The following is a 19,848-nucleotide window of genomic DNA, read 5'->3' as shown; positions in this document are numbered from 1 at the left end:
GTACAAAAATATACAGGATTTTTGATCCTGAGTGTTGGGACAGATATTAGAAGTCAATATCCTGCCCAAACTTCACTCCTGCCACCCAAAGGGTCTCAGTGTCCTCCAGGCCTGCGTGTAGCTCCTGGGTGGCTGTGAGGGAAAACAGAAAATAAATATGTGAAATAATTTGTTTATCACAATTGTAGCTGTGATTATTTTAGTTATTTAGGCCTTGTTTAATTCCAAAAGAAAGGTTTAAGGCGATATTATTATTACTTTTAATAGGACACCTGGGTCCTTTTGCCCTTAGTACCAATACTAAGTCCCATTAAATCCCTCCCTGTCACCTCCCCGCTCCAGCCCCAATACACCCATGTGGTTGCAGGTGTTGGGGACCCCGGCATTAACTGTCACCAGCCCTCTTCATTCCTCCACGTAGCTTTCTGTCACTCTTGCTTTATAAAATTAGTAAATTATTTAGGAAAGGGACTATGGGGAAAAATATTATGTAAGTGGGTAAGACTTTATCAGAGTGAAGAAGATACAGGATGACTTTATTAGAGATAAGAAAACGTGTAGATAGATGGGAACAATACTAATGCACCTGCTATGGGAGCAGCCCCTTTCCTGGAGGGTTGTGAGAGTGGTCCTTCTAACACGCTTATAAAAAAGCAGTTCATTGTGTGACCCTCTTTTCCAAGGGAAAAGCTAGTCTTTCCAGTTAAAGAGGAGATTCTGCAGCAGGCCTATCCCTGTCGATCTAACTTCATAGCATCAACTCCAAAAGCAGAGCAGGGGTGACCTTGGGGAGACTGAGTAGCAGACCCCTTCGAGCCACCCCACCTCGGCCCTTGGGGAGGCCCTGCACTCTTTCCTCTGTATGTCTCTTCTGTCCTCATGGAAGCTGCTGCCGAGGAGGGTCCGTCACAGTTGTGTTCATTCTCATCTCTAGTCTTTCATCTATAGCCTTGTCTCCAGGGCTGTCCGCAGGTTAGGTGTAATCATTATGTACGAAAAGGCCATGTCCTCTCAGTTAAATGTGAGACACCCTGGAGCAATGACATCAGTGGCCTTTGGGGGCAGCTTCTTACTTTACTCATGGGCAAGCTGTTCCTATTAAAGAGATACTAACAAATTTCTTGACAAGGATCCTGGCTGCTATCTCTCTATTCATTCTCTCATTCTTTCATTCATTCATTCATTCATTCATTCATTCATTCAGGAAGTATTTATCAAGTCATTGAGTGTGTGCAGGTGAGACTTAGGTTTACTGCCCCTGGATATCTTTCTTCAAAGAGAACTATCTGCCTCTAATTTTTGTTTGCTACTTGGGATGTCCTCCCTATGCAAATAAAGTGTCACATTGGCCTGGATTCAAAGGCTTGCAAAGTTGATTCTCAGCCTACATTTCCAGCCTCAATCTTACACCACACCTCCACAACAAATTGTTCTCCTTAGCGTGCCATGTGTTTTAGTGCTTAGGCTTAAACATTTTTCCCCTAGAAAGTCCTACCCCTTCTCTAACCGAATTATGGTATGTTACTCAAAATTACTTAAATTTCTATTTTAAGTGAATTTCACATAAATAAAGCAGGCCTTTTAGTGTCATTGGAAGGATTATTTTTAAATTAAGAGGTCTGACCTCATCTATCAAGTGTGATAATGTATATAATAGCTCCTAACACACAGCCTGGTGCATGGCAGGTAAGCAATAAATATTAGCTGACCAACAGACTGACATAGCTCCACCTTCTGATGAGGAGGGGCTTCCTGAGGAGGAGAGGAATGGTCAGGCAAGCTGTGGAGCAGAAGAAGGCTCTCTTAAATAGAATTTTCCATAAGTGTAGGTAGGACTGTCCTGAGGCCCTGTGCACCCAAATTGCTGGACCATTTTGGATTATACAACCAATTTGTTATCTGTGTTCTGCCTTTTGACAGATTTTGAAAACTTCCCAAGACCTGATTCTTTCCTTTATAAAATAGTTTAAATATGACTATACATGCTAATACCTAGTATATATACTAATATGTATACTAATATAGTTTGTACAAGGTCAGTCACTTAAGTTCGTGAACTGATCCTAGAAAAAGTGCTACATACCTCATTGATGAATATCAGTATGGCCACCTTTGAAGTACTCCCCTGGGAAGCCAGTGCCTAGTCCACCCTTCAAAGCAACTTTGGAACTTTTTTCCTGGAATGGCCATCAGAGCTATCATTGTATTACCCTTGATGTCCTGAATGTCATCAAAATGTTTTCCTTTCAATATTTCCTTTATCTTTGGGTAAAGAAGTCATTGGGGGGCCAGATAAGGTGAGTAGGGAGGGTGTTCCAATACAGTTATTTGTTTACTGGCTAAAAACTCCCTCATAGACAGTGCCGTGTGAGCTGGTGCATTGTTGTGATGCAAGGCCATGAATTGTTGGTGAAAAGTTCAGGTCGTCTAACTTTTTCATGCAGTCTTTTCAGCACTTCCAAATAGTAAACTTGGCTGTTTGTCTAGTTGGTACAAATTCATAATGAATAATCCCTCTGTTATCAAACAAGATTAGCAACATCATTGCAACAAGTTCATGAACTTAATTGCCTGACCTTGTGTCTGTCTCTGTGTGTGTGTGTGTGTGTGTGTGTGTGTGTGTGTGTGTATATATATACAAATTTGTAACATCTGTACCCTTGTCTCACTGGGTCATTGTGTGGCCCCAGAAGCTTATGGGAAAGCCCTTTGTGAAGATATTCAGATCTTAAAGCATTATTGTGATTACTCGATCACCGTAATTGACTGCTGTGGTTCCAGTACTTCTTCTGCCTCACTTGCCTTGGCTCTGAGTCAATGGGGCAAGTGGAATCTGCGTTTGTTCACTTGATTGGCTCCGCATGCTGGCATAGTCTGGCTAACATGAAAGAGGGACACAAAACCCCAGGCCACCATGCTCTTCTGGTGTTGTCCACTGTGAACTCACATCCAGCTTGGCCAAGTGGTACCAGGTGGTAGCAGTAGTACCAGCATTGCTTCAGTGCTGTTGGCATGGTGCCTGGGCTCCAGGCCCTTGGGATGGACACAGGATGGGCTGCGGGCAGCTCCATGAAACTAATGAAACTACAGTCACCCTCACGGCTCCCAGTTAAGAGAGCTCTCCACCCTCTTTGTGTTTTCTTCAGCAACAAAGCTTTGACTTTTGCTAAATTTTTTTTAACATGAAAGCTGTGCTCACTCCCATATCCCCTTCTCTCCCTTCACCCCTCCACATCCGCTCACTCTCTTTGACCTTCTGCCAAAAACTCTATTTCTTAACGCTCAGCCGCCTCCATCTCATTTACTCACTGTGTTTCGGGCATTGTAAATTCTTGGTGTTCAAACCCCCTAAGGTTACGTAAATATTACTTTGAATTTATCTTCTTTCTCTTTCTTTAGAGCTTTGTTTTCAGGTTCATTAGGGACTTCCTCTGGGTGTAATTATCACTGTTCTGTTTTGAGTGCTGCCCACCTTCCCCTTATTCTGTTAAAAATGCCATAGCTCTTTTGAGATTTCTTTCACTTTTAAAGTTATTACTTGTCTGCCTGCACATCAATCTTGTTGATTCTATTTCAAGGCATTTTCCAGAGTGAGCTCCTGCATAACTATTCTTCTGCCCTCCCCAAACCCCTTTTGCAGAAAGGTGAAATAGGACAAAGGAAAGGATTAGAACTCAAAGACTCAACCTTAGTCCCTTTGAGCACAGTGTATGCAAACCAATGCCGAGCCTGCGGCCCACAGCTCCCTAAAACACACTTGCGGTGAAATCAACTGCATGTATGTGAGGCTTTTGGAGATGTCATCTTTTATACCACAAAAGTGCACTCTTTTTCTTCCCCATCCCATTCCATTAATGAACTTCCCTGCCCCCAGTGTGATGCAGTTTCCTCCAGCTGAAACCAGAGGCCTTGGCAAACAGAATTTGTCTTCTGGGCTGTCATACGCTGAGCCACTTCTCACCTCTGACTCAGGCAGGTGGTTTAAATAAAATTCAAATTGTGATCATTGCACATTTGATTAAAGCTAACATTGATTGGAACTCACAGGTCAGAATGGAAAATTAATGTTCCTTGGGTTGCAGTGCGATGACTAATGAGCAATCACCTGATGCTGCTTGCTGGCACTTGCTGATTCTGTGGGCTCCATGGGGAGCTCCACACGTGCCACTGGGGGCTCCCCATATGTGACCAGGAGCTAATTTTCCCTGAATCCAAAAGGAGGTTTTGTCACAGGAGGACGAGATATAAATCCCTTCTGAGCTCTTTGAGCCTGAACATGTGACATTGGCCATGGGAAATACATTTCCTTTAGATTGGCCATCAGCCTCAAGTTGATCTGTTCCTTGAGTGCAATGGTGATCTCCCATGTTTAGTCGTTCATCAACCAGGTGCTTCCTTGAGAGGCAACAGCTTCCCTAGAATGAAATAATGCAGCTGCTTCAGGCTGTGTACGGGACCTGTCCATTTTAATTTTTAATTCAACTTTGCTCATTTCTGTGAGCTGGGATTTTGATTATTCCATTTCCAAGACTCTCCTGCCAAATGGAACCATGGGGATATGGGTGCTGGTTCAGGCCTGCCCTTGAAGGCAGGTACAGGTGGGGGCCCAGGGCTATGTCCCATAGGAGTTACTTTCTGTTCACCTGTCTCTGGAGGGGGTGAACCCCAGATGAAGAGGAGGTTGGAGTCCAGAGAACAAGGACACAGGGAAGTGGGGACCTGGAATATTGGTGGGCCAGCTGAGAGGTTATGAAAAGAGGGTCTGGTGAAAGACGGGGGATCAAAGCAGCAAGCAGACAGGACACTGAGGAAGCACACTCTCAGCATTTCTTGTATGCCCAGTTCCATGCATTTCTGAAAGGAATCAGGCCAGATGACACTCCACATTGTAGTCCAAGATACATTGTGAATAGCTTGTTCAAAGTTTTAGGGCCTCCCAGGATGAACTGATGGTAGTGGTTACTTAGGCACATTCTTTGCCCACCTGAAGCAGCTGAGGAGACTGCCTCAGAAACAGAAGGGGCTCAGGTGAGACCTCTGCTCTGTACAGAACTTACTGTTAATCCTCAACAAATAGTAATGGCTACTGATTACTCAGAAGCACACCCAGGAGGAGAGGGTATGCAAAGGGCATGGAAAAAATTACAGAAAAGCAAAGGGGCACATTTAAAGAAAGAAGAACATAGGGCAAGAATATGGTTTAGTAGGTCTGAAATTTGGCAGAGGCTTTTAGCCAGGTGGCCCAATGGAGGAGCGCTATTCTGCATTTTTGAGGAGTTGCTTTGCTAAAAATCTTCTCTAAATCAGACTTCCCATAATCCAGAGGAGTCAGCTTGGGTTGGCACACGTCTGTTATTTGTAAGAAATGCAGTTTTATTATGTGAGAACATGGAATAAAGTGCACCATCAGAGTTTCTGAGCCTTTTTAAAAAGTATGATAACCATCCTCTTTCTTGTCCTTTAGCCCTTTTAATAACAAAATATAATTAACACAGAGGAAAGTACATTAAGTCTTTACTTAATTAAGTGTTGACTTCTGGTTCCACCTAGATGGAGGGGCCCCATTCCTCCCAAGCCCTCCCTCTTGCAACTAAAAATCGCTGGACATAATACATACAACAAGCATAGGAGGACTCTGAAAGGTAGAAAGAAGGCAGCAAATAGCCTAGAGATCGTGGGACTTCTAGAATGACACAGAGATGAGTTCCTTGGGTTCCTTGGGTGCTGAAAGAGCCTCCAATGCCAAATCACCAATAGGCACAGATAAAACAAGTCTCTAAGAAAAGCCTGTTTCTCTCAGTGAAAGGACAGGGAAAAGGGTGGCCTGACAACAAAAAGAAACCTTTTGGGAAGTATCCACTCCACCCCAAAAACCCCATTGGGCTGAACAGGACACTTCTAGAACCACCAGCACCTGTTCTACCTGCAGAAGCTGGCTGAGGTGCTTCCACTCCCCGGTCCAGTGGTGCAGGTGCTGGAGCTGGAAGCTGGGAGCCAATCCTGCATCCGCCTGGCAGAGTAAATGCAAACAAGATAAACACACAAAAAAATCATAATTAAATTTCTTAATGTCAAAACTAAATGTCTAAAAACTCAAAGTAAAGAAAGAAATCTTGAAAGAAGCAGAGAGAAATACTTTACGTATAGGAAACATCTATTTGAATAACAGTGACTATCTCATCTAAAACCATAGAGGCCAATGGCTGAAACATATCTAGGGAAAGTCAACTCATCTGCACTCTTATTTTTGTATGTGAAGAGCAGTTTTATTAGAATGAAAATTCCACCTTCTACTTACTTTATATACAGACTTGGAGCAGAAGCCACAGACCTTTAAAAATGCTTATTCGTGAATTGGTCGGGGCAGGATGGCAGCATAGATCAATGTTGTGCTTGCCTGCTCCCATGAACACATTAAAAATACAACTAAATTATAGAACAATGAGCTTGGAGAACCACCTGGAGACTAGCTGAAGAGAAGTCTTATAACTAAGGATATATAGAATAAGCCACATTGAGACTGGTAGGAAGAGTGGAAATGCAAAACAAGCTGCCCTGTACCCATATATGGTGGTTAAAAATTGGAAGACATGTCTCGCTTCAGAGGTCCCCCCTGAAGAGCAAGGGGTCCCAGCCCCACACCAGGATCCCCAGCCCGTAGTACCAGTGCTGGGAAGAAAAGCCCCCAGAACATCTGGCTGTGAAAAAAAGTGGGAATTCCATCTATCTGGGTGAGACGGAGAGTTGTTGGAAACCCAGACATCCTCTTAAAGGGCCCACACGCTGATTCATTTGCTTGTAGGTACTCATTCTGGGCTCCGGTGGACAGACAGTAACTTGGGAGGTGCCAGAGACATACAGGGAGGGATGAAGTTGTGTGGCTTCAGGGCAGGGACTGGAGGGACAGTCACCATTTTCCGTATTATATAAGACTACCTGGCCAAGATTTGGAGACACAGCAGATCTACCTAAGACATAGAAAAAAACACAGAGGGGCAGTCAACATGAGGAAACAAAGAAATACATTCCAAATGAAAGAACAGGAGAAAATGCCAGAAGAAGAACTAAATGAAATGGAAGCAAGCCACCTACCAGAGACAGAGTTCAGAGCAATGGCTATAAGGATGCTCAAAGAACTTCCTGAGAACTTCAACAAAGAGACAACAAACATTAAAAAGGACATCGAGGGCAGGCTGAGTGGCGCATTGGTTAAGAGCTGGCTTGGGATGCTAGAGGGCCCCGGTTCAGATCCCACATATGAGGGCCAGTGACACTGCCCTCTACAGCTAAGATGCTGAACAACAGCTCAACCTGGAGCTGGGCTGCCGTGAGTCGCCGGCGACGGCGTAGGCTGCAGCCCCTGCTGCAGTGGGTTGCCATGGGCTACCGTGTGTAGCCAGCAGCCATCGTGAGCAGCCGTCCAGAAGCCGGCGACTGATCTGCCTCGCCCAGGAAGAGCACAATGATGGTGCCAACTTGGGCCAGTGAAGCAACGTCCTCCACAACTAGACTGAAGAACAAAAGGACAGCAACTTGTCTGTTCCCCTTCCCCTAATTCCCCAGCACTGTTCCCATCCCCCAATTCCCCAATCAAAAAAATCTTAAAAAAAAAGACATCGAAACCATAAAAAAGAACCAGTCAGAAGTGAAGAATATAATAACTGAAATGAAGAATGTGCTAGAAGGAATCACCAGCAAACTAGATGAAGCTGAAGATCAAATCAGCTATATGGAAGACAAGGTAGCAGAAAACATCCAATCAGAACAGCAAAAAGAAAAAAGAATAAAAAAAAAAAGAAGAGAGTTTAAGAAAACTCCGGGATAACATTGTGTGTACATTCACATCATTGGGGTGCCAGAAGAGAGAGAAAGCAAGGGATTGAGAACTTATTTGAAGAAGTAATAACTTAAAACTTCCCTAACTTGGTGAAGGAAATAGACATACAAATTTAGGAAGTGCAGAGGGCCCCAAACAAGATGAACCCAAGCAGGCCTACACCAAGACATATTGTAATCAAAATGGCAAAGGTTAAAGGCAAAGAGAGACTCCTAAAAGCAGCAAGAGACAGGCAACTAACTTCTGAGGGAGCCCCCATAAGACTGTCAGCTGATTTTCTCCATAGAAACTTTGCAGGCCAGAAGGGATTGGAACAAAATATTCAATGTGATGAAAATCAAGGACCTACAACCAAGATTACTCTACCCAGCAAGGCTATCATTTAAAATCGAAGGACAGATAAAGAGCTTCCCAGACAAGAAAAGGTAAAGGAGTTCATCACCACCAAACCAGTATTACAAGGAATGTTAGAGGGACTTCTTTAAGATGGGGAACAAAAAAAGATCAAAATTATGAATAATAAAATGGCAATAGCTACATAACTCTCAACAATTACTTTCAATGTAAATAGATTAAAAGCTCCAATCAAAAGACGTAGTGTGGCAAAATGGATCAGTAAACAAACCTTACTTATGCTGCCTACAAGAGACTCACTTATGATTGAAAGACACTCAGATGGAAAGTAAAGAGATGGAAAAATTTATTTCATGAAAATAGAAATGAAACAAACAAACAAAGAAAAGCTGGGCTAGCAATACTTACACAAAACAAAATAGATTTAAAAACTAAGGCTATAACAAGAGACAAAGAAAGACCCAGTAATCCCACTTCTGGGTATTTATTCCAAAGAAACCCAAAACGCTACTTCAAGGGAACATGTGCATCCATATGTTCATTGCAGCATTGTTTACAATGACCAAGATGTGGAGGCAGCCTGGGTGTGAGTCGATAGAAAAATGGATAAAAAGAAGGTGATACATATTGCTTGGCCATGGAAGGGAATGGGTTCTTGCCATCTGCAGGAGCATGGATGAGCCTGGAGAGTGTTGTGCTGAGTGGAGTGTCAGACAGAGAAAGACAGATGCAATGTGATTTCGTTTATATGTGGAATCTAAGTGAACAAAATGAACAAACAAACAAAACAAAAACAAACTCATAGATACAGAGAACATTTTGATGGTTGACAGATGGAAGCGGGTTGGGGGTATGGGTAAAAAAAGGGGAAGGGATTAAGAAGTACAAATTGGTTATTAAGCAGTAGTTATGGGAGCTGGTTGAGTGGCTCAGTTGGTTAAGAGTTTGCTTAAGAGCACAGGCTCTGAGCAACAGGGTCGCTGGTTCGATTCCCACATGGGCCAGTGAGCTTCGCCCGAGCTGTGCCTGAGCTGAGCTGCTGCTGAGCTGCCAACAGGTAGCAGGATGGCTCAGCTGGTGAGAGCATGTGCTCCTAATGACAAGATTGCCTGTTCGATGGTGGGCTATGCCTACCCACTGCTGGGACTGAACTCTGCACCTTGAGCTTAGCTGCTGCCCGGATGGATCAGTGGATAGAGCACACGCTGTTAACAGCAAGGCTGCCGGTTTGACTCCGCATGAAAAAAAAAACAACGCAGTTATGGGGATTTTGGGTATAGCATAAGAAATATAGTCAATAATACTGTAATAACTATGTATCATGTCAGATGGGTACTAGATTTGTTGGGGTGATAGATGGAAGGGGGCTGATGGCAGGGTGAAAAAGGTGAAGGGATTAAGAACTACAAACTAATAGTTACAAAATAGTCATGGAGATGTAAAGTAAAGCTAGGGAATATAGTCAATAATATGGTAATAACTATGTATAGTGCCAGGTGGGTACTAGACTAGTCAGGGGGATCACTTCTTAAATTATATAAATGTCTAACAACTATGCTGTATACTTGAAATATCAAATAATATAGAATGTCAACTGTAACTGAAAACTTAAAAAGGGGGGGGCGGGAAGGTGAAGGGGAATAAGAGGTCCAAATTTCCAGGTATAATATAAGTACCTTATGGGGATTTAATGTACAGCATGGGGAATATAGTCAATAACATTGTAGTAGCATAGTATGATGTCAGATGGTTGCTGGACTTATCATAGTGATCTCTTCTTTAGGTATATAAATGTTGAATAACTGTAGTATACCCATGAAACTAATATAATATTGTATGTTAGCTATATTTTTAATAAAAATATGTTGAAGAAGAGATAAAAAGGATAGCCAGGGATGGAGATGAAGGGGCAGGCTGGAAAGCTAGGTGTAGAGTTTTCCCTTGGTGATGTTCAAAGCATATTGTTAAACTAAAGAAAGTTCCCAAACAGCATGTTTCATATCCAACAGGTGCGATATTTTGAAAACATTAGATCAATTTATTTTTCATTATTCTTCTACAATCCGTTTACCATTAGGGCTAAGCCAAGAGGACTGTGTCCTCAGGGGCAGGGGGGAGGGCCTTTATGTACCAGAATCAAAGTTTGGAGGCTGAACAAAGTTTTCCCATAAGCCATAGTGAAGATGATTATGACATGGGGCCCCAAGAGGATGTGAGATGTGGATGCTGACAGAACTGAGGTCAGGTGTGAGTGGGCTGGCTCTCTTTTGGGGAAAGGGGTATACAAACAATCTAACAGAAAGATGGTTCAAGAGAATGGAGACTCTGTTATAAACCCTAGAGATTGAGAGGGAGAATAGAGACCCTGAGATGATTTGAGCTGGGCCTTCCCTTCCTGATATATCACTTAAGGGTACTCTGGCCTGCACATGCCAGAAAACTGAGCACTGCAGCTTATCAGAAGAAAGGGTTGCTTATGTTTTTACGTTTTTTCCCTCTCCCCCCCTTTTTTTTTAAGATTTTATTGGGGAATTGGGGGAGGGGAACAGGGCTGGGGAATCAGGGGAAGGGGAACAGACAAGTTGCTGTCTTTTTGTTCTTCAGTCTAGTTGTAGAGGACGTTGCTTCACTGGCCCATGTTGGTATTATCATTGCGCTCTTCCCGGGTGAGGCAGATTGGTTGCCGGCCTCTGGATGGCCGCTCACGGCGGCTATTGACAGCTCACACCGACTGCTGGCTGCTCATGCTGGCTGCCAGCCACACAGGTAGCTTATGGCAGCCCACTGCAGCAGGGACTGCAGCCTATGCTGTTGCCAGCGACTCATGGCAGCCCAGCTCCAGGTCAAGCTGTTGTTTACCATCTTAGCTGTAGAGGGTGCAGCGTCACTGGCCTCCATGTGGGATCCGAACTGGGGCCCTGCTGCTCAGAGCTGGCGTCCCAAGCCAGCTTTTAACCAACGCGCCACTTGGCCAGTCCTATGTGTTTACTTTTAATGTTTTATTATCTTAGCCTGGAAATGGGAGAAGAGGAAGAAACCCTAAAACAATGAAAACAAAATTACCTCCAAAGAGATTGAGTTAACCTGAAAGACACTGTTTTCAACTAAAGCAAGTATGTTATCTAGAATGGGAACTTTTAAGAGTCCTCTTCCCATCATACCTCCACCAGGATTTGGGTATTCCAAACAAGATGAAAACAGTTATAGGAAATAAAAGATCTACACGTCTTGTCACCCTCAGTCTGTAAAAGAGTGTGTATTCATTTATGTGAAAAAAAAAATTCAAAATAGTTTCTGTTTTGGGTGGTGAGGTCATGGGTGATATATACAGAGGGTGCCAAAACAATGTATACACATTTTAAGAAAGGAAAAAACTGTGTTAAAATTGAAATGCAATGAATGACACTAACGTTCATTTGATTAATGCCATCTTTTGAGCAAATGTCATACTATACATTGCTACCATAATTCAATTCAACTTCAAAAAATAGTACATAGATAACATCTCTTAAAATGTGCATACATTTTTTTGGCATCCCCAGTATATATGCACACATATATAACCCATGGGTGATATATGTGTATATATATATATATATACTCTTTTTCTTTATTTGTTTTTGAATGAGGTGAAAATTTTACAACGACCATGTATTGCATTTTGTTTTCCAAAACAAAGCAAACTATAACGCTATTTCCACTTAAACAAATGAGCATCACCTTCCTCACCCCTTCTTCACTGTGCTAGTGGTGTCTATCTGGCCATGGCTCCAGAGGCTCTCTTAACCATGGGGGCTGTTTTGAGCTGGGGTCTGGGAGCAGCCAACCAGGGACATCTGGAAAGGCTGAAGGGGAGAGGGAAGCAGGAGGGAAGGCAGCGCCCACTGGGGGCCTGGAGAGGAGGAAGTGTCTACACCATCAGCAGGCCCTACCCTGGACTGTGCTGGATGCTGGTGGGAGCCTTCTCTGTGGCCAGTGGGAACTCCATCCCTGGACATCTGTGCCCCATCCCTCCAACAGCTCTCTCTTGGCTCCTACCTGGGGGTATCCTCACGCCCTTCCTGCAGCCCTGCCCAGCCCTTCCTCCCTCGCAGCAGCCCACCCTGCTTCCACAGGACCCTCTCCCATCCCCCTATGCTTGGCCAGAAACCTGGTCACTTACCACTGTGCTGGTGATTGGCCGTTCTGAGGAACTAATTCATGCTCAGAGCCAACAACTGACCATTAGTTAGTGCTGAAGCCCTCTGTCACTTTTATAAGGGCCAGAACAGCCTCCCCGCTCCCACCCCACCACTTTAGAGCAGAGGACTCCTGGTGACTCTGTGGGGTAAAAGAAACCAATACATGTTGAACATATGCATGCCATGAGCTTTGCCATTCAGTTCCCCCAAATGGAGGTCTGCCATAATAACCTTGTAAGAGGGGCATGATTGTGCCTGGATTACATTCAGAGAAACTGAGGTTGATAGGACTCAACAAATAAAGCAAGAACAGACAAAATCCTCACCCCAAGTTACACAGCAAGCACAGGGCAAGGCTGGGACAAGATTCTCTACCACAGCTTAAGGGAGCCTCTCAGCCACTCTCCCTGTCCACCTGGAGTCTAGACCTGGGTGATGGGGCATGACAGCTAATGACATTAATAAGTACAACTACATATGCTCACCCTCTCCTGTCATTATTCCTGAGGACATTATCATCCCAATTAGGAGTTAATATCCATTGAAGTGCAACAAAACTTTTAAAATATCTGAATATATTTGGATAACTTGCATGGAGAAAAACCAATTTGATAAAAATACTTAGAAATTCTGTGTAATCTATTTTTTTTTTCCGAGAAGGTGGCCATTTTATTGCCTGTCTGGACAACACCCAGAGTGGGCGGGGCAGAAGGGGCTGGGACTGTTCCCGACAATAAGGTCACCCTCAGCAGATGTGGGCCATGCTGCGGAAAGGTGTCTTCATGCAGCGGGTGCAGAGCTGGTCCACCCAGAGCGGCGCCTCATGCTGCAGGGGTGTGCAGTGCGAGCAGAGAGGAAGTGCTTGCGGTAGTTGAGCAGGCAGCTGAGGGAGGCCATGCAGAGGTCGGAGAAGCACACGAGGCGCCGAGAGAAGTAGATGTTGTTGTGGAAGGTGCAGAAGATGTTCCCAGACGGAGCGTTGAACAGGGCCTTGGTAATGCATCTCAGCTTCGGCAGCCCCTTCATCCAGGCAGCCAGCACCTGCTGTGACTTCGCATCCTGGTAAGGCTGCACGCGTTCCAGCAGCTGTGTGAGTGCCTGCTGCCACGTCAGCGAGTGCATGTACTGCTCTGTGTGGATGATGTGGGTCTCACGCTCCAGCTGGGGGACGATGTGCACCAGCTGTGTGTAGCATGAGATCCACCAGGTCACTGTAGAGGTGTTCTTGGAAGTAGAGCACATGGGGGCCGCACCATTCCGTCAGATGCAGGTAGTCAAACAGGTGTCCCTACCGACAGATCTTGCCCCTTTCCAGGCGAGTGATACGGTCCCACTGAAGTGAGCCCTTTTCATCGAGCTTTCTGAAAGGCTTGTATGGGTCGGGGAAGACGCTGGGCTTGTCCACTTGGACGATGACCACATTGAAGAGTTGGCGCCAGTCGGGACCCACCGTGTGGCGCGTTCCTGAGTCCACGAAACTGAAAGGACTGTTGGTGATGAGGAATGCTGTTTCCCATGGTCCACCAGGTGGCTAGGGACCGCGAATGTCTCATCCCCTCTCAGGATGTACTTCTCCATGTCCCGCTCCATCCACTGGTACATGAGGCCCTTCACGTGCTTGTTTCGAATGGCATCCGTCATGTCCTTGTGAAGGTGCATTTGGTTAAACTCCAAGCCATGGCCCAAGAAATGATCCACCACACAAGAGAGCAGTGCCACCTCTGGCAGCGAGACGTCCATGAACAGCTTGTTGGAGGAACCCTTGCCCTAGAAGCTGCTCATCTGGTACAGTGGGATGTGCTGGGTGCCCCCATTCAGGTCGGTCACCACCTCATCTGGCACGGGCTGCAGGCCCCCGTAGGCCGTCCCCAGCTGCACATAATGGAAGGCATCAGTCTTCATCAGAAGGCTCTTCTGAGTGTGGTAGTGGAGGCCATGGACAGATGGCAAAGCTGGCGTTGTCGTCATACCTCCGAATACACTCTGGGTACTTGTAGCGCTCAATCAGGATGTCACGCGCCGCACTGAAGATGTCTGGTGCAGCGAGTTGGCGTACTGGGCCAGCCAGCGTGCCGTGGTAGTCGAAACTATAGACCTCAACATCATGCAGGCTGATCCCGTTGTTGGCATAAGAAGACTGCTGACGTGGGGCGAGGGCAAGAGATCGTGCGCCAGTCTCCTTAAGTCCTAGTAAGGAGCCCACAGGTGTGCGCTGAGCTCCGCGCTGCCTCCCGGCGCCAGGGTGGGTGCACAGCGCGGAGCGCCCTGGCAGTGGGCGCCAGGACCAGCGCCTCGCAGCCAGGGCAGGAGGGTGAGGACTAGGCGATTCGCGGCCCACAGCGGCCTTCCCATGGCAGCCTGCACGGAGCTGCCGCCTGCAGCCCCACACCCCCATGCCTGCTGCTCGCTGCCGGTGCAGCCCTCCGCTGGTTCGCTGTTCTCCGACTCACAGTGTAATCTCATTTTCCTGAACATTGAGACCATTAATTTTGTCTGTTAATATAATAGCTGCAGGTGGACGTTTTTGGTCTTTTTTTGCTAGGCATGATTTATTTATTTACTTTTCAGGGTTTAATCGTATTTTTGGCATTAAACGTTAGGCTCAGATTTTCTCCCAAGACATAACTTTTAATATCATGGGGACATTAAATTTAATCATCTTTGGCAATTATTTGATGCTACCCTGGAAAATTAGCTTAGAGCAGCTGCAAACATGACGAGTCCTGTGTCTTCGTCCTATTATGTCTGTGTTAAAAATGTGGCTGAGGAACTGCTTTGCAGCCCAAAGGCCTTCCTGAGGCACAGAAATATGTATCCTGTTCTGGGTCTCCTTCACTGAACTGCAGGGAATTCACTCCATTGTTCACTCTTTTGAGACCATTTGTGTTCCTTTTCCATTTTAATTATTGTAAAAAATGAAACCAATCTTTTTAGAAATATGAACCTTTGGAGGTTGCTTCTCTAGATTCTAGAGACATCTCTATAGACCCTGGCAACCTCCTTCTAAAATATTCCCATACCTTAACTTTTTTGTGTGTGTTGGAGATGGAATAAAGACATTGGCATTTTTAAAGCAGGATCAAGAGGTCCATCTCATATACACTATATTCCTATATCTGGACCATGAAAACACAGCTGAAGAGAGTTAATGAACCTGAAAAATGAGCATTTTTGTGTCCTCAATTTTAGAAGAAATCTAAATGAAGTTTCTCATTTTTGGACCATTCACAATTTTCCTTCTGTCTCCTTTCTAAAGAATCTTTATGTTTACAGTATCAAAGGTGCTCTTTGTGAATAGATGGGGAAGAAAGAAAATGGTTTTCCCTAAAGTATCCAGAAGGCAAGAATTACAAACAAAGGTGTTTTTAACTAAAGATACCTTAGGACACCACAGGCAGGAGGTGTCTTTTCTCACGGAGCTAATTATGAGAGGTCCTGGGGTGGCGAGAACAAAGAGCTTCCTGCGGGATGCAGAGACCAGGCCTGAGTGAATTACAAAGCCAAGAACAGATGCCCTCTTTCTTTGGAATTGAAATCTAGCAATCTTTCTCTCCATTGTGTCTTCCTTTCCTCACTTGCCCCTTCTCTCCCTAGCATTATTTTGCTAAACATGCCTCTGGGAGGTGTGCTTAGGTGTATTTTTAGTGTGTTTTTCTTACAACAGCCACTTGTCTCAGTCGGGTTCATAGAACATTTACAGTGAGGTTTTCTCTACTTATCCCATTCAGAGATGCCCTCCTCACCTGCTCCAAATAAATCCCTCTTAGATTTAATTGTACAGAGGAACGCATGTGGGACAGATTTGTTGGGTAAGGATTTCTCTTGGTTTCTGAGAACAGAGATGTAACTGAGACCCTCTTCATTTTTGTTTTAATAAGCACTATGTGATCTGATTAAATTGCTTTTCATATTTATTTCTATCAATGTCATGGGACCTTCACGATGTAGGCACTCAAGTTAGTCCCTCACTTTTGAGAAATTGCCTTCCTTCTCTGTCAAGCTTTTATGGAATACGGGAATGTATGGAGCTTTTAAATAAAATCTGTGAATCATACTAGTGCAAAAAGGTTGCCAGAAAAACCATCATCAGTTCAGCTTTTCCTTATTTGGAGTTATTCTCTATTTGCTCAGAATAAACAACAAAACCAAGAACTCCAGCGCTGACCAACTCACTTTGGTCGTAATAAGTGTTTTGTTTCCTCTGTGTTCTATTCAACTGCTGGCTATGTTCACACACACACACTGGTAAGGGCGTGTGTGTGTGTGTGTGTGTGTGTGTGTGTGTGTGTATGTGTGCTATTCACCTGCATGGCTCGATTTGCAGTCACTAGCCACTGGGGCTCTTGGGCATTTTCAGTATGGCTAGTCTAAATTGAGGCGTTCTGCAAGTATACTTGTAAAATATGCACTGGGTTTCAGAGACTGAAAATTTGTAAAATATCTCAATTGTTTTACAATTGATTATATGTTGAAATAATAATATTTTGGATATATTGGGTTAAATAAAACATATTAAAATTATTTTTTTCTGTTTTTTAAGCTTTTAAAATTTTACCTTTTTAAAAATCTTTTTACATTTTTAGCACACATATGTGGCTCACATTATATTTCTCTTGAACATCACTGGTACCGGTAGTACACCCATTGCCTAAAAGCCCAGGTTTTAAGGGGCTGTGTATCTGATATTCCGTCTCTACGTACCTAATGCTTGACTATAATTATCGTTTCAGGTCCAGTGAGTCTTTTGGACTCAATGTGTCTTTTTACAATACTGGACAATGTTAGTTAGATGTTCTTAAATATTTTTTAAGATGCAACAAAAGTATTAACTATAAAGAATTGAATCCACACTACAAAAGGAGACCTTGTACAGTTTATTGCATATTTAGGAATGTATCATATGTATACATGTGTCATTACTATAAATGAGATATGGCTTAGTTTGGGTATTAGCGTCTCATCCCTCCTCACTAGACATCATACAATTTGAGCCAGGTATGCATAAATCCATCACTTTTGGGCCTGGTTTTCCTGTCACTTGTGTCTTGTGTGCTCCACTCTGTGTTTATCCCTTACCATTCTGCTCTGGAATCCTTGTTTGCTGATATCAGGACTTTCCATCCCAATTGCAGAGATCGCTTTTGGTCCTTTTACAATTGCTCAATAGAAGGATTTAAAATAGAACATCTTCAATAAATTTCTATAACTCGCCCTATTTCCAAGAGCACAGGCTCTAAGGAGATTTACTCTGTTTACCCCGTTCTTTACAAATGATCTGGAAGGGGTGGCATCTCCTTACGTTCTCTCTGCTCTGAATGCTGTACAACTTGGAAAGATGGGTGCTGCTCTCTGTTCTGCATCTTTCTTGTCTACCTGAGTTGTATGCTTACAAAGCCATCTTGACTTTTGGTGAGAGAATAGTGTCCACAATGAGTCTAAAATGATAATCACTCCTCAATTTGTTCAGAAAGACTTGAACTCTGGAATGCTTTTCTGTTTCATTGTTAAATATCTACCCTCCCGACCCTAACAAAGTCATAACAGTTGATCAAAATATTTAGCCGATAAAAACAGTTCTCATCCTGGAGGGGAATTTCTCCACTTCCTTATACCAGTTTAAGAGGTATCAAAACCCACACTGGGATGCAAGCTGTACTAGGCACTCACAATGTGCAGAAAAGTATACAGAATGATTATTTTTAAACATTTTCTTGGGTTAAACCAATAATGTTGGGTTAAACCAACAATATTTGGTCGTTAGAAATAACAACCTAAGAGGGAGAGGAGTAAGTTGTATGAAAGCATGCATTTTTCAAGTAAAAAAACCTAGCCGGTTGGTTAAGTCACCGATGTCTTCTGCTTACATTATAATTGCTCAAGAAAACTTGATGGTTGTGATTTTCTAATTTTTTTTTTCATTTTTAATTTTTATCTTTTTTTGTAACTGAAACTTCTAGATTGCTTCTGGACGTCTCAGGAAGACAGAGACAAACTTAATGGGAGAAATGCTTTATGAATTGTTCTCACTAGACAGAGGTCGCTTATGTATGGCCCAGGTACTGCGGTACTGCCCCAGCCTGGTTATTCTTCAATATTCTAGAGTCCCATACAATTTGCCCTTGGGGTCAGGATTTCATTGCTGGTTAAGGGGTTGCAGGGGGTGGGGGGGATAGGATTAACTTGCAGCCTAAGCCACTTTTTAACAGATTATGCAGCCCCTTGATCTTCTAGAAAAGTTTGCTGTACTTGTCATATTCAGGTGCTTAACAAATGGTAACTGAATACATAAATAATTGAATGAAAGGAGGACTGTTTATTCCCTTCTTGTTTTGGTTTTGAAATTTAATCACTAACAGTAATCACAATTTTGAACAGTAATCACAACCATTAGTTTTCTGATGTTCCAGGAATCTTTCAGTTTCCTAATAAGTATCAGAAAGTCCTTCAAACTTAAGTTTAATTCCATTAAAAAAAAAAAAAGACATAGCTTTCAGCTTTCCGCTTTTGGCTCTGAGGAGGCCAAGATGCAACTTTCTTCTGTTATCCTGAATCTGGTTTGATCTGATGCCAGCCACCTCCACCATACTGCCGAAGTTCAACCCCAACGAGATCAAAGTTAAATACCTGAGGTTCACCTGTGGGGAAGTTGGTGTCACATTTGCCCTGGCCCCCAAGATTGGCCCCCTTGGTCTGTCTCCAAAAGAGGCTGGTGATGACATCACTAAAAAAACTGGTGATTGGAAGGGTCTGGGGATGAAAGTGAAACTGACTGTGCAGAACAGACAGGCCCAGATTGAGGTGGTACCTTCTGCTTCTGCCCAGATCATCAAAGCCCTCAAAGAACCACAAAGAGAGAGAAAGAAGCAAAAACATTAAGCACAGTGGAAATACATTTTGATGAGATTGTCAACATTGCCCCACAGATGCGGCACTGATCTTTAGCTAGAGAACTCTCTGGAACCATTAAAGAGATCTTGGGGACTGCCAAGTCTGTGGGCTGCAACATTGATGGCTGCCCCCGACAGGACATCAACAGTGGTGCAGTGGAACACCCAGCTAGTTAAGAACTACACAGAAAAATATTTCAATTAAAAATCATTTGACAACCAAAATAAATAAATAAAAATAAACATAGATGGCATAATTTATGGAAACGGGCACAGTGTCACTAGCTATTTCAGTGCTTTAAGCATGGGCTTAATTAAAATATTCATACTTTGGGGAAATCACAATTTTTCTTTTTTGGAGTAAGCTTTCACTCAACATGTTCAGATTTTCTTTTATTTCTCAATTTATTTTATTTTTAAAAATATTTTTATTAACATATAGCTAACATATAATATTATATTAGTTTCAGGGGTACACCACAGTTATTCAACATTTATATACCTAAAGAAGTGATCACTATGATAAGTCCAGCAATCATCTGACACCATACTATGCTATCACAATATTATTATTATTATTATTATTATT

The 19,848-nt window shown here is 43.5% G+C and overlaps 2 pseudogenes; one reads left to right on the top strand and one right to left on the bottom strand.

The window, feature by feature from the left end:
* Positions 1–13,117: 13,117 nt before the first annotated feature.
* Positions 13,118–16,682, bottom strand: LOC109394053 (5'-nucleotidase domain-containing protein 2 pseudogene; annotated as a pseudogene).
* A 2,254-nt stretch (positions 16,683–18,936) lies between these two features.
* LOC109394052 (60S ribosomal protein L12 pseudogene) lies at positions 18,937–19,436 on the top strand (annotated as a pseudogene).
* Positions 19,437–19,848: the final 412 nt, after the last annotated feature.

This window comes from Hipposideros armiger, unplaced genomic scaffold (genome assembly GCF_001890085.2).
Source record: "Hipposideros armiger isolate ML-2016 unplaced genomic scaffold, ASM189008v1 scaffold_406, whole genome shotgun sequence".
NCBI classification, from domain to species: Eukaryota; Metazoa; Chordata; class Mammalia; order Chiroptera; family Hipposideridae; genus Hipposideros; species Hipposideros armiger.
Note: the sequence above shows the minus strand (reverse complement) of the source record. Positions and strands in the feature narration are given on the sequence as shown.